Source organism: Oncorhynchus mykiss, chromosome 1 (genome assembly GCF_057628025.1).
Source record: "Oncorhynchus mykiss isolate SJ-2025 chromosome 1, ASM5762802v1, whole genome shotgun sequence".
NCBI classification, from domain to species: Eukaryota; Metazoa; Chordata; class Actinopteri; order Salmoniformes; family Salmonidae; genus Oncorhynchus; species Oncorhynchus mykiss.
In genome coordinates, this window is record NC_143022.1 from 33,820,031 (window position 1) to 33,834,479 (window position 14,449).

Here is a 14,449-nt window from a genome sequence, read left to right on the forward strand (position 1 = left end):
AACGTGTAAGGTAACTTACTTGAAAAGTCATTCCTTTATTACATTGAGCAGCAAGCTACCCCTTGGTCGTTAGGGAAATATGGTCTGTGATAGGAGGGGGGTTTCACACCTAGCTCGGCTATGAGACAATTCTTTAGTAAAGGTTGAATAGTCTATTGTTCAGCTATTAGCCCCCCTCTCCAACTTGCAACAAATTGTTGTTGTTCCCATCTCGTTCCTTTCCCTCTTCCACGAGTCGTCATTCTACGCCTGACTGGCTCGCTTGTGGGCGTGCTGGCAAGATATGGCAGCATCTTTGGTTGTGCGTGAAGAATTCTGCATACAGTAGCAAGTTTGTATGAAGGTGTGGTTATTCACAGGCAAATTGTTATATGCTATGGAGGTACATTTGTGTCTTTCTGTCAAGAGCAAAAACTTTTTTTTATTTTCAATCAAAAAGAATTGTTCTGAAAGCAACTTTTTTCTGACACCAAGGAAATCATAGCGGACACCTACGAAGAAGGACTGTGTGATGATGGCATCTCAGGTAAGCAGCACTGGGCCTTCTTCCCTCCAACTTTTACATAGCTAGTAGTTAGCTCCTACGATTCAGTGTCGGTTCATAACATTCTACTATATTACCTACATACATACCGTAGAAGGATAAATCATGCAATTATTATTCTCAAACTAACCAAAATCCTCTCCCCCTCTCTCTCCCCCTTCCCTCTCAATCCCTCTACCTCCTTCTCTATCTCTCTCTGCCTCATTTTCTCTCCCTCTCTCTCACTCTCTCTCTCTGTGTCTCACTCTCACACACGTACACTCTCTCTTTCTCTGTCCTCTTCACCTGATTGTAATGGCAGTAAATCACACAGTAAGTGTTTGTGGTTCCAGTGGAAATGACACTAGGTGTGCTATCAATCATGGACACAAACAAACACATGCACGCACACAAACACACACACCATCTATGGTAAGGGAATTAAAATCAGCTTTTGGGATTTTTGGGATTGATTCTAGTAAGAATGTATTTCTACAAGGGCATGAATCATTTACTTCAGTTCAATGCTGCTTGTGTTCAAGACTCTTACTCAGCACTGCAACTGCCTTTTGAATTAATAAGAGAGTGCCAGTAACTGGACAGAGCAAATCCTCTGAGAATACAAACTCTTGGCTGAATATCTCAGCTGGCAACACACATTCGCGTGCACAGGCGCGGATAGACTGAGCAGACAGTGATGGTTAAAGCTTTATCCAGATTGCTTTCCCCTTATTACTTTTGTTTTGACCGAATAGACAGGCTGTGAGTGTCATTTGGTACTAAGATGTTGGGGAATCGATTGCTAAAACACACGCATGCAACCACAAACACAAACCTGTATGTTTTCCTCACAAACAGCCACTAGCAGCAGAGTTCAGAGTGCGATATAGCGACACAAAGAGGGATCTCTAGATGAGAGAGAGAGAGAGAGAGAGAGAGAGAGAGACGGACAGACAGTGAAATAATACAACAAATTCTTCATTAGTCAGAAGAGAATTGAAATGAACAGTGTCTGTACAGGGAAAGAATGTATATGAAATGCTTTACTCTGGTTTTAGACCTCATCATGAGACTGCACTCGTGAAGATGGTAAATTACCTGTTAATGGCGTCAGACCAAGGCTCTGCATCTGTCCTCGTGCTCCTAGACCTTAGTGTCGCTTTGACACCATTGATCACCGCATTCTTTTGGAGAGATTGGAAACCCAAATTGGTCTACGCGTACAAGTTCCTGCCTGCTTTAGACCTTATCTGTCGGAATGATATCAGTTCATCTCTGTGAATGTTTTGTCCTCTGCCAAATCAATTGTACGTTTCGCAGTTCCTCAAGGTTCCGTTTACACTATACTGTATATTCTACCTCTTGGTGATGTCATTCGGAAACACAATGTTAACTTTTACTGCTATGAGGACGACACACAGCTGTACATTTAGAATAAACATGGTGAAGCCCCAAAATTGCCTACCCTGGAAGTCTGTGTTTCAGACATAAGGAAGTGGATGGCGGCAAATGTTTTACTTTTAAACTCGGACAAAACAGAGATGCGAATTCTAGGTCCCAAAAAACAAAGATATCTGCTGTTTTATCAGACAATTAATCTTGATGGTTGTCCAATCGTCTCAAATAAAACTGTGAAGGACCTCAGCGTTATTCTAGACCCTGACTTCTCTTTTGACCAACATATCAAGAATATTTCAATGGCAGCATTCCTTTATCTTCATAACAATGCCGGCTACCTGGATAAACTTCAGTTAGTGCTAAAAATGGCTGCTAGACTCCAGTGCCAGCCTCTCTACACTGGCTTCCAATGAAAGCTAGGGCTGATTTCAAGGTTTTACTGCTCACCTAAATTACATGGACCTCCTCCTACCTATTTTTCCGATTTTGTTCCTGCCATACATGCCTACACATACGCTATGGTCACAAAATTCAGGTCTTATTTTTGTCACTAGAATTTGTTATCAAACAGGTAGAGGCAGGGCTTTCTCCTATAGAGCTACATTTTTATGGAATGGTGTGCCTATCCATGTGACCTTTAAGTCTTTACTGAAGACTAATTTTTTCAGTAAGTCTTATGATTGAGTGTAGTCTGGCCCAGGGGTGCGAAGGTGAACGGCAAGGAACTGGAATGACGAACCACCCTTAATTGTCTCTGCCTGGCCGACTCCCCTCTCTCCACTGGATTCTCTGCCTCTGACCCTATTACGGGAGCTGAGTCACTGGCTTACTAGTGCTCTTCCATACCGTCCCTAGGACGGGTGCGTCACGTTCCTCGACTTGAGTGGGTGTGGCCCACAAGCCAGATGGGGTGCAAAACCGGACAAGAAGATCGCATCAGTGTCTCACGCAAAATGGGTGGGGTTATATCCTGCCTGGTTGGCCCTGTCCGGGGGTATCGTCGGACGGGGCCACAGTGTCTCCCGACCCCCCCTGCCTCAACCTCCTGTATCTATGCTGCAATAGTCTATGTGCTGGGGGGATAGGGTCAGTCTGTTATATCTGGTGAAATTCTCATATCTTATCTGGTGTCCTGCGTAAACTTAAGTATGCTCCCTCTTATTCTCTCTCTCTCTCTCTCCCTCCCCTCCCGGAGGACCTGAAACCTTGGACCATGCCTCAGGACTACCTGGCCTGATAACTCCTGGCTGTCCCCAGTCCACTTGGTCATGCTGCTGCTCCAGTTACAACTGTTCTGCCTGCGGCTATGGAAACCTGACATGTTCACTGGGCGTGCAATTTTCATCTCTAACCATCCCCCCCACTCGGCACAAATAGAGGAGGAGTGGCCACCTCTCACAGCCTGTTTCCTCTCTACAGTCGTGGCCAAATCAAATCGAGTTTATTTATATAGCGCTTCGTACATCAACTGATATCAAAATAGTGTGGTACAGAAACCCAGCCTAAAACAATAAACAGCAAGCAATGCAGGTGTAGAAGCACGGTGGCTAGGAAAAACTCCCTAGAAAGGACAAAACCTAGGAAGAAACCTAGAGAGGAACCAGGCTATGTGGGGTGGCCAGTCCTCTTCTGGCTGTGCCGGGTGGAGATTATAACAGAACATGGCCAAGATGTTCAAAAGTTCATAAATGACCAGCATGGTCAAATAATCACAGACAGCACAGTTGAAACTGGAGCAGCAGCACAGCCAGGTGGACTGGGGACAGCAAGGAGTCATCATGCCAGGTAGTCCTGAGGCATGGTCCTAGGGCTCAGGTCCTCCGAGAGAGAGAAAGAAATAGAGAAAGAGAGAATTAGAGAGAGCATACTTAAACACAGGACACCGGATAGGACAGGAGAAGTACTTCAGATATAACAAACTGACCCTAACCCCCCGAAACATAAACTACTGCAGCATAAATACTGGAGGCTGAGACGGGAGGGGTCAGGAGACACTGTGGCCCCATCCGATGATACCCCCAGACAGGGCCAAACAGGAAGGATATAACCCCACCCACTTTGCCAAAGCACAGCCCCACACCACTAGAGGGATGTCTTCAACCACCAACTTACCATCCTGAGAAAAGGCCAAGTATAGCCCACAAAGATCTCCGCCACGGCACAACCCAAGGGGGGCGCCATTGAGAATGACACAAATATTAATTTCCACAAAGTTTGCTGCATCAGTGTCTTTAGATATTTTTGTCAGATGTTACTATGGAATACTGAAGTATAATTACAAGCAAGTGTCAAACGCTTTTACTGACAATTACATGAAGTTCATGCAAAGAGTCAATTGGCAAGTTAATTGGCATACTGTCAATTAACATCTGGGCCACATCCTGACTGATGGCAGCCCATTCTTGCATAATCAATGCTTGGAGTTTGTCAGAATTTGTGGGGTATTGTTGGTCCACTCTCTTCTTGAGGATTGACCACAAGTTCTCAATGGGATTAAGGTTCGGGGAGTTTCCTTGTCATGGACCCAAAATATCTATGTTTTGTTCCCCAAGCCACTTAGTTATCACTTTTGCCTTATGGCAAGGTGCTCCATCATGCTGGAAAAGGCATTGTTTGTCACCAAACTGTTCCTGGATGGTTGGGAGAAGATGCTCTCGGAGGATCTGTTGGTACCATTCTTTATTCATGGCTGTGTTCTTAGGCGAAATTGTAATTGAGCCCACTCCCTTGGCTGAGAAGCAACCCCACAAATGAATGGTCTCAGGATGCTTTACTGTTGGCATGACACAGGACTGATGGTAGCGCTCACCTTGTCTTCTCCGGACAAGCTTTTTTTCCGGATGCCCCAAACAATCGAAAAGGGGATTCATCAGAGAAAATGACTTAATCCCAGTCCTCAGCAGTCCAATCCCTGTACCTTTTGCAGAATATCAGTCTGTCCCTGATGTTTTTCCTGGAGAGAAATGGCTTCTTTCCTGCCCTTCTTGACACCAGGCCATCCTCCAAAAGTCTTCGCCTCACTGTGTGTGCAGATGCACTCACACCTGCCTGCTGCCATTTCTGAGCAAGCTCTGTACTGGTGGTGCCCCGATCCCGCAGCTGAATCAACTTTAGGAGACGGTCCTGGCGCTTGCTGGACTTTCTTGGGCACCCTGAAGCCTTCTTCACAACAATTGAACCGCTCTCCTTGAAGTTCTTGATCATCCGATAAATGGTTGATTTAGGTGCAATCTTACTGGCAGCAATATCCTTGCCTGTGAAGCCCTTTTTGTGCAAAGCAATGATGACGGCACATGTTTCCTTGCAGGTAACCATCGTTGACAGAGGAAGAACAATGATTCCAAGCACCACCCTCCTTTTGAAGCTTCCAGTCTGTTATTCGAACTCAATCAGCATGACAGAGTGATCTCCAGCCTTGTCCTTGTCAACACTCACACCTGTGTTAACGACAGAATCACTGACATGATGTCAGCTGGTCCTTTTATGGCAGGGCTGAAATGCAGTGGAAATGTTTTTTGGGGGGATTCAGTTCATTTGCATGGCAGAGGGACTTTGCAATTAATTACAATTCATCTGATCACTCTTCATAACATTCTGGAGTATATTGCAAATTGCCATCACACAAACTGAGGCAGCAGACTTTGTGAAAATTAATATTTGTGTCATTCTCAAAACCTTTGGCCACGACTGTAGGTTTTTGCCTTCTCGGGAGCTTTTCCTAGCCACCGTGCTTCTGCATTGCTTGCTCTTTGTGGGTTTAGGCTGGGTTTCTCTATAAGCACTTTGTGACATCTGCTGATGTAAAAAGGGCTTCATAAAGACCTTTGACTGATTTAAATTAACATTCTTAATGTGGCCAGTTGTATGGCTGAGTGTTTATTGCAATGCTTCTGAAAAAAAAAATGTATTTATTCATTTTCTATTGATAAAGAAGAAGAACAATAAAATTAAGGGACAGAAAAATAAAAATAGGAAAAATATCAAGTTGTCAACCAAGCACTAAAGAGCTGGGTGCAAGGATAGGATTGGATAGGGTGGGTATGCTGGCGTGGGGGAGACCGATTTATTTTAATCCTAAAGTGACTGATTCCACATACTGTATTTCACAATAGTTTTCAACAGGGATTTATCGGATGGCTTAGAGCTTGTTGTTCTGTGTTTATAATGAGGTACTGCTCCTCCATCTCTTCTCCCTCAATCTGTCATTGTACAGACAGGAAATAAGAATGGAACTTTGTTTCCTCTCTTTAAGGTCTGTCACATATGGTCAGAAATAGGTAGTTTAAACTGAATTACTGTGGTAAAGGACTGTTTTTGAACATTTGGTAGTAAATAAACAATGTCGGGTGGGCACCTCGAATGAAAAGTCACCATCATGTCATGGTGGGCACCTCGAATGAAAAGTCACCATCATGTCATGGTAGTAAATAAACAATGTCGGGTGGGCACCTCGAATGAAAAGTCACCATCATGTCATGGTGGGCACATCCACTGAAGTACTTACGCTAGTCAGTTTTCCTTCCACTGTAGCTGACTTCATTGGAGAAAATAACTTAAACACTGTTAAGGAGGAAGGAAGTACAAGCAATGAACATTTTAGATTTCTCTGTGTTGGTTGTGGATCAGGGTTAGCTGCTACTTCATGTCAAAGTTAAAAAAAAGTTAAAGTTACATCTAGAATTGGCTTCCTATTTCGCAACAAAGCATCCTTCACTCATGCTGCCAAACATACCCTCGTAAAACGGACCATCCTACCGATTCTCGACTTCGGCGATGTCATTTACAAAATATCCCCCATACCCTACTCAATAAATTGGATGCAGTCTATCACAGTGCCATCCGTTTTGTCACCAAAGCCCCATATACTACCCACCACTGCGACCTGTACGCTCTCCTTGGCTGGCCCTCGCTTCATCCTCGTCGCCAAACCCACTGGCTCCAGGTCATCTACAAGACCCTGCTAGGTAAAGTCGCCCCTTATCTCAGCTCGCTGGTCACCATAGCAGCACCCACCTGTAGCACGCGCTCCAGCAGGTATATCTCTCTGGTCACCCCCAAAACCAATTCCTCCTTTGACCGCCTCTCCTTACAGTTTTCTACTGCCAATGACTGGAATGAACTACAAAAATCTCTGAAGCTGGAAACACTTATCTCCCTCAATAGCTTTAAGCACCAGCTGTCAGAGCAGCTCACAGATTACTGCACCTGTACATAGCCCATTTATAATTTAGCCCAAACAACTACCTCTTCCCCTACTGCATTTATTTATTTATTTATTTTGCTCCTTTGCACCCCATTATTTATATCTCTACTTTGCACATTCTTCCACTGCAAATCTACCATTCCAGTGTTTTACTTGCTATATTGTATTTACTAGGCCTTTTTTGCCTTTACCTCCCTTATCTCACCTCATTTGCTCACATTGTATATAAACGTATTTTTCTACTTTATTATTGACTGTATGTTTGTTTTACTCCATGTGTAACTCTGTGTTGTTGTATGTGTCGAACTGCTTTGCTTTATCTTGGCCAGGTCGCATTTGTAAATGAGAACTTGTTCTCAACTTGCCTACCTGGTTAAATAAAGGTGAAATAAAAAATAAAAAATAAAAGTAAATTACTGGTCAGTGCCATCCTGATGACTGTTTAAACAGGAAAGTCAAAGTATTTAAGTATTTTCTGGGAATCAGAGTGACAGCTAGTCATGGTTTAAGCAGAGTAAAACCTCTCTGCGTTGTAGCTCATGAAGAAACAAACCAGCCGTATCACATGGGCTTACAGTCATGGTTCATTATCATAGTATGACACAGCCTGTTAATTACAGTGGTGGTTTATTCCCATCTGTCTTAACCCCCAGGAGGTAATCCCTGACCCTGACTGTGACCCACACTCAGACTGTTGAAGATGAAGATGTACTGTTCATATGCACGCACACACACACACACACACAGGCAGAAGATCTCAGCAGTAGCTCTGTGCCACCTAAGAATTCCAAAAAATCAGAGCAACAGCCACACCAAGTTCCTGCCCTTATTTGGTATTCTACTGTATATCTCTCTCCTTCAGACATAAGCATACACTAAACACAAACAAACCTGACATACACACAAAAATTTGTGTGTATTTTTCTCCTCTTAGAATGCTAGCTTGATGGTTTTTAAGATTTCATTTTTGTTTCTAATCTGCCCGGCACAACCTTATAGTGAGTGACATGGCACAAAACGCACAATTTATTTCTTAACTCTCTCTCTGAATTCCTTAATTCATCTCTTTCCTCCTCTCAGAACAATCTCATACTGTAGCCTACACTACTATAAACACCACAGTGTGGCTTTGATTGAATTGATAGGTTTGGTTTCTGACTTTTAACTATTTTTAATCATTAGTTATAAAAGAGACATGAGCGGTGCCATAATGAAGCTCGGGAGGGGCTGAGTGCAGGGAAAATGGTCACATGTGACAATACTGATAAGGGGAGGAACCATTTAAGGCCCATATCACTCAGCTCCCTGCCTAGCAAAAAATATGCAATGTTTAGCTATATAGAGGAGACTCCACCCAAAGTGGGGTATGTATACTACCACGGGGGAAACCATGTCTTTGTCTAATGCAGCTGTACTGACCCTCTGGGAAGAATAAACTTGGTTTAGGCTTTCACAGTGTCCGTCGATTTCTTACTCTAATAATAGAACCTAACAGAATGAATCTCTAGGCAAATGGATGTCCTTCTGCTCATCCTTTCATGATGGCACAGTCACAGTAGAGGAACAAAGAAGTAGCAGCATGTTGTTCTGCATATTGTTTGTCAGGCAAATCTAGCAGGACTTAAATACATTTTGAGTCGAGTTCCTCTTCTCCTTGTGTTTGGAGGAGAGAAAAATGTGTGTGTGCAGGTGTGTTTGCATATGTGCATATGAGAGGCGGATAGAGAGAAACAGAGGAGTCTGATAATTGGGGAGTGAGAGATTTCAAGTTTTACCTTTATAATTCAAAGGTGTTATATACCAATTTTTTTATTTACTTACCACACACACAGTTTGTACACCACATAATTTATTTGAGGAGACTGGGTACCAACTCTGCCCAGCTGTACATTAATCTCTGCTCTAGACAGAACAAAAGCTCCCAATGGAAGATTTCCAACTTACTGCAAAGAAAATAGATTAAAAGCCTAGAAGGTAAACACACACACACACACACACACACTTGTGGTGTACTATGGGATCTGGCATCGGACCATCTGTGTGACTCAAAATAAATAAATCCTCCTTCACTTCATCACCAGAACCACTCCTCCTCCCAAATCCACTCACTGATGTTGGTCCTTTGAGCGTATGGCTGTCTGTGTTCGTGCATATGTCTTGCTCTGTGTGATCTCTTTACTCAAGTAGTCCCCCCCGTGCGTCTGCCATTTGATCTCAATGGCCAATCACAATCATTCTCTAATAAGAGGGTGGCCCTTACTCAAACTAGGGTCAACCTGGTCAGAAGTCTTTGACTTGGTGTCGTGTACCAGGAAGACTCCTTCCAAATTATTTAATTAGAAACAAGGAAATGAGAGGGATTCACAGAGGAACAGGAATACAGAAGGAATTGAGGAGGGGAAAAAGAAAGGAAGTTTTTGCTAGCAGAGACATTAGGACATTAGAGGAGTTTTTGCTAGCAGAGATTGACATTCCATCCTTGAGATATTGGTTTTGTTGACTTGCTAGGTTCCAACAAGGATTTTTTTTGTATTTTATTAGGATCCCATTAGCTACTTCTAAAGAGGCAGCTACACTTCCTGGTGTCCACACAAAACATAAAACAGGACATAATACTAAAGATTGTTCAAATCAAATCAAAGTTTATTTGTCACGTGCACTGAATACAACAGGTGTAAACTTTACAGTGAAATGCTTACTTACAGGCTCTAACCAATGGTGTGAAAAAAAGGTGTGTGTGTGTGTGTGTGTAGGTAAGAAATAAAACAACAGTAAAAAGACATTTGAAAAAAGAGTAGCAAGGCTAAACACAGACACCTAGTCAGGCTTATTAAGATAGTATGTACATGTAGGTATCGTTAAAGTGACTATGTATATATGATGAACAGAGAGTAGCAGAAGCGTAAAAGAGGGGTTGGCGGGTGGTGGGACACAATGCAGATAGCCCGGTTAGCCAACGTGCGGGAGCACTGGTTGGTCGGGCCATTTAGGTAGTATGTACATGAATGCATAGTTAAAGTGACTATGCATATAAGATAAAGAGAGAGTAGCAGCAGCGTAAGAGAGGGGTTGGGGGGAGGCACACAATGCAAATAGTCCGGGTAACCATTTGGTTAGATGTTCAGGAGTCTTATGGCTTGGGGGAAAAAATTGTTGAGAAGCCTTTTTGTCCTAGACTTGGCACTCCGGTTCCGCTTGCCATGCGGTAGTAGAGAGAACAGTCTATGACTGGGGTGGCTGGGGTCTTTGACAATTTTTAGGACCTTCCTCTGACACCGCCTGATGTAGAGGTCCTGGATGGCAGGCAGCTTAGCCCCAGTCATGTACTGGGCCGTACGTACTACCCTCTGAAGTGCCTTGCGGTCGGAGGCCGAGCAATTGCCGTACCAGGCAGTGATGCAACCGGTCCAGGATGCTCTCGATGTTGCAGCTGTAGAACCTTTTGAGGATCTTAGGACCCATGCCAAATCTTTTTAGTTTCCTGAGGGGGAATAGGCTTTGTCGTGCCCTCTTCACAACTATCTTGGTGTGTTTGGACCAATCTAGTTTGTTGTTGATGTGGACACCAAGGAATTTGAAGCTCTCAACCTGCTCCACCTCCTTTTCCTGTAGTCCACAAAAATCTCCTTAGTCTTGGTTACGTTGAGGGATTGGTTCTTATTCTGGCAGCACCCGGCCAGGTCTCTGACCTCCTCCCTATAGGCTGTCTCATCGTTGTCGGTGATCAGGCCTACCACTGTTGTGTCGTCAGCAAACTTAATGATGGTGTTGGAGTCGTGCCTGGCCATGCAGTTGTGGGTGAACAGGGAGTACAGGAGGGGACTGAGCATGCACCCCTGGGGAGCTCCAGTGTTGAGGATCAGTGTGGCAGATGTGTTGCTACCTACCCTCACCACCTGGGGGCGGCCTGTCAGGAGGTCCAGGATCCAGTTGCAGAGGGAGGTGTATAGTCCCAGGATCCTTAGCTTGGTGATTAGCTTTGAGGGTACTATGGTGTTGAACGCTGAGCTGTAGTCAATGAACAGCATTCTCACATAGGTGTTCCTTTTGTCCAGGTGGGAAAGGGCAGTGTGGAGTGCAATAGAGATTGCATCACCTGTGGATCTGTTTGGGCGGTATGCAAATTGGAGTGGGTCTAGGGTTTCTGGGATAATGGTGTTGATGTGAGCCATTACCAGCCTTTCAAAGCACTTCATGGCTACGGACATGAATGCTACGGGTCGGTAGTCATTTAAGAAGGTTGCCTTCGTGTTCTTGGAAACAGGGACTATGGTGGTCTGCTTGAAACATGTTGGTATTACAGACTCAATCAGGGACATGTTGAAAATGTCAGTAAAGACACCTGCCAGTTGGTCAGCACATGCCCGGAGCACACATCCTGGTAATCCGTCTGGCCCCGCAGCCTTGTGTATGTTGACCTGTTTAAAGGTATTACTGTTGGCGAGTAATATTGACGGTAACGGCAGCGTTCCTAGTTTTCTTCTGCGGGTCCGGACGAGGCATCCGGCTCTTCATCCTCTGCGTCGCTTCCTTTTGCGAATAATTGGGATGTCTGTCCAGTGGGGTGTTTGGAGAATATCGTGTGAGTCCTGCTTGGTGTTGTTGAATAAATCATCGTCTAATCGGAGGTAAGTGATCGCTGTCCTGATATCCAGAAGCTCTTTTCTTCCGTAAGATACGGTTGCAGAAACATTATGTACAAAATAATTGACAAATATCGCGAAAAAACCCCACATAATAGCACAATTGATTAGGAGACCGTAAAACGGCGGCCATATCCTCCGGTGCCATTTTCATTCTTGTCTGTCATTTCCAATGGGAGCAAATTAATCATAGTGAGCAGAATAAGCAAGGAGATGGGCAGAGCCAAGCACGCCCTAGCGAGATCCTATTGGCACGTTCTAGCATGTATTTGCATATTTCCGTTAAGGAACACCTACTCTCTGAAATGCAAGTGTGAAATAACTGAATTCGCCCTTGCACTCCTAAACAATGCACCTTTTAGAAACTTTGGCAAAGGGTAAAGTCAACCAAACTTAGTCCACTCTTTTAGTTTTGGGAACAGAAAGCGGTATTGAGATCAAATGTTCCATGGATGACAAAATGTGCAGAATGTCAGACAAAATTCATCCCGCTCCACCTTCTCCCACTGTCAGCCACTGGGATTCCTCTCATCACCATATTCGTGATGAGTGGAAATGCCAACCAGATTCTTCAAATGTATACATCTGGTGAAACATCTGGCTCATTGTTCTACTTGTACTTGTAATACATAACATTAATAGACAAGTACAGCACAAGGAAAGAAATACAGTGGTAAGAGAAAGTATGTGAACCCTTTGGAATTACCTGGATTTCTGCATAAATTGGTCATCAAATTTGATCTGAACTTCATCTAGACAAACAGTGTGTGTTAGTTGGACTTATTGCAACCATTATGGACTACCATGGTTTGGTAGTCTCATTTACACATTTTTCTAACCCTGGCAGTTATTCTGAATGCTGATTGTGTGTCAATGAAAGTTCAAATTATTGGATATCCTCACTCAGCGGCTGGATTCCAAAAGGCATTAGACATCAGTATGCAAGCCAGCAAATGTGATATGGTGCTGGTTTTGTGGGCGACCAGTGTTCAAAACACAGCGAAGGCTGGTCACCAGTAAAAACACAAAGGCTGGTACACAGCAAAAACAAAGCGAAGTCTGGTCACAAGTACAAACACAACGAATTCTGGTCACCAGCAAAAACACAACGAAGGCTGGTCACCAGTAAAAACACAACGAAGGCTGGTCTATGCTGTTTTTTTCAGCAGGATAAGCAGGTCTTGATATCCTGATATTCTAATCTCACAGCACCAGTTGTTCTGTAAACAGCGGAGAGAATCTCACAACATCAGGAATCATCCCACAACATCAGGAATCATCCCACAACATCAGGAATCATCCGTGTCCTTTGTTCTTCCACTTGACATTAGCTACAATGTTTCACTAAATTCCCCTGACGTGAATATAGCTAACTTGTCATCTACAGTTCCTGCCTGACATGGGTATCCTGGGGTAACATGTAATCTCTTGCATATGGAGTTGCACCGAAGTATCACTCCCGCTATTTCCCCCTAATGTGAGCTCAGCAACCTTGAATCGTGTAGTTTCCTCCCGCTAAAGTTTCAACCTAATAGTTTCCAGACAAGCAAAAAGGTGCAAAGGGTTCCCACTCAAAATGTAATGGTTTCCACCTCAACAATTTACATTTTATTTTTCCTACACCACATTCATACAGCAGTACATATGCTTAGGTTTACAAGTTATTTAGGTCAATAAGTGGAGAGGCGTTGTGTTGTGAGGGGCTGTTTAAAAAAAAGTTAATTTAGCTGTTTGCTTTAATGATTTGAGATGGCAGGGATCTCCATTTGACCATGGCTCTATAAATCCTGTGCGTTGCTTTAACTTCATTTGAATTTTGGGACTGTGAATAGACCCCTAGTAGCATGCCTGGAGGGATAAGTACAGTTGAAGTCGGAAGATTACATACACTTATGTTGGAATCATTAAAACTCGTTTTTGAACCACTCCACACATTTCTTGTTAACAAACTATAGTTTCGGCAAGTCGGTTAGGACATCTACTTTGTGCATGACACAAGTAATTTTTCCAACAATTGTTTACAGACAGATTATTTCACTTATAATTCATTGTATCACAATTCCAGTGGGTCAGAAGTTTACATACGCTAAGTTGACTGTGACTATAAACAGCTTGGAAAATTCATGGCTTTAGAAGCTTCTGATAGGCTAATTCACATCATTTGAGTCAATTGGAAGTGTACCTGTGGATGTATTTCAAGACCTACCTTCAAACTCAGTGCCTCTTTGCTTGACATCATGGGAAAATCAAAAGAAATCAGCCAAGACCTCAAATTGTTTTTGTAGACCTCCGCAAGTCTGGTTCATGCTTGGGAGCAATTTCCAAACGCCTGAAGGTACCACATTCATCTGTACAAACAATAGTACGCAAGTATAAACACCAAGGACCACACAGCTGTCATACCTCTCAGGAAGGAGACGCGTTCTGTCTCCTAGAGATACTTTGGTGCAAAAAGTGCAAATCAATCCCAGAACAACAGCAAAGGACCTTGTGAAGATGCTGGAGGAAACAGGTACAAAAGTATCTATAGCAAGAAGTATCCACAGTAAAACGAGTCTCATATCGACATAACCTGAAAGGCCGCTTAGCAAGGAAGAAGCCACTGCTCCAAAACTGCCATAAAAAAGCCAGACTACGGTTTGCAACTGCACATGGGGACAAAGATTGTACTTTCTGGAGAAA

The 14,449-nt window shown here is 43.5% G+C and overlaps 1 protein-coding gene across 1 annotated transcript in view; it reads left to right on the plus strand.

Annotated features, from left to right (window-relative positions):
- tmem253 (transmembrane protein 253) overlaps window positions 1–14,449 on the plus strand; it is a 224,515-nt gene that overhangs the window by 127,730 nt on the left and 82,336 nt on the right. The gene's annotated exons all lie outside the window — the stretch shown is intronic.